Source organism: Condylura cristata, unplaced genomic scaffold (genome assembly GCF_000260355.1).
Source record: "Condylura cristata isolate star-nosed mole 26May11 unplaced genomic scaffold, ConCri1.0 scaffold00015, whole genome shotgun sequence".
NCBI classification, from domain to species: Eukaryota; Metazoa; Chordata; class Mammalia; order Eulipotyphla; family Talpidae; genus Condylura; species Condylura cristata.
This window is the reverse complement of record NW_004567116.1, coordinates 6934924-6935874: the sequence shown is the minus strand read 5'-3', so window position 1 is coordinate 6935874 and position 951 is coordinate 6934924.

Here is a 951-nt window from a genome sequence, read left to right as displayed (position 1 = left end):
AAAAATGACAGGTGAGACAAGGTGGAGTGAATTTTATATTAATTCATGCATTCAGTTACTCTACTTGTAAACCACTATTAACTATCTAAGCACATAAAGCTCTCTGCTCTATTTTTCATCAGACACAACAGTTGTCTCCTGTAGGCTGGTGACAGTGTTTAATGTTAAACTCCTTTTCATCTTTAGACTGAGCCTGAATGTTACATTGTATGAAAATGACCTGTTATTCCTGATAATATGTTTAAAATTACAAGTATGCTATTATCTGTCCCTCCAAAATCATTTTCTTTTGACCTTTATTTAGTGATATTTTAGCTTTTCTTCTATGTTGACATTCTCTCCATTTTAGAAACTCCTCAGCTCTGACTCCATTTAAATATGTCCAATCAATGTCAGTTTCTCATACTTTAAATTATCAAATATTCTACACATATTAATTTTATTTCTCCTTGCAAAAGCACAGTGAGAACTTCTTACCTAAAAATATATTTTTGTACATAAATTACTGCCTGCAAAATAGATCCTTTCTACATGTGGCTAATTAATTATATCAGAGTCCATATTAAGGAGGTGTACACCATAGTTTGAAGTAAAAGAGGGAAAATTTGCAGTGTTTGGTGACAACTTTCCAGAACACTGTTTTCCAGCAACATCTAGTTTCTTCTCAGTAGCAGGCTGTTTCAAATGTTTCCTCCATGAGATTTGTGCTAGAGGTAAAGAAAGTCTTTCTGTCCAGGAAAGACTCTCTCCCTCAAACGTTTGGGAGATTTCTAATCAAATGCAGTCACTTCAATTGTGTTCTCAGAGTTAAAACTGGTAGTGACTTTTCTGTTTCTACAGATGATGTGATATTTGCTAGCTCAAGCGCTCATCCTCACAGGGCCCTCTTACTGGGGTGTTCTGCTCCTCTGTGAAGTCCAACTGATTCAAAGTCTCTCCTTCTCTGTGGTG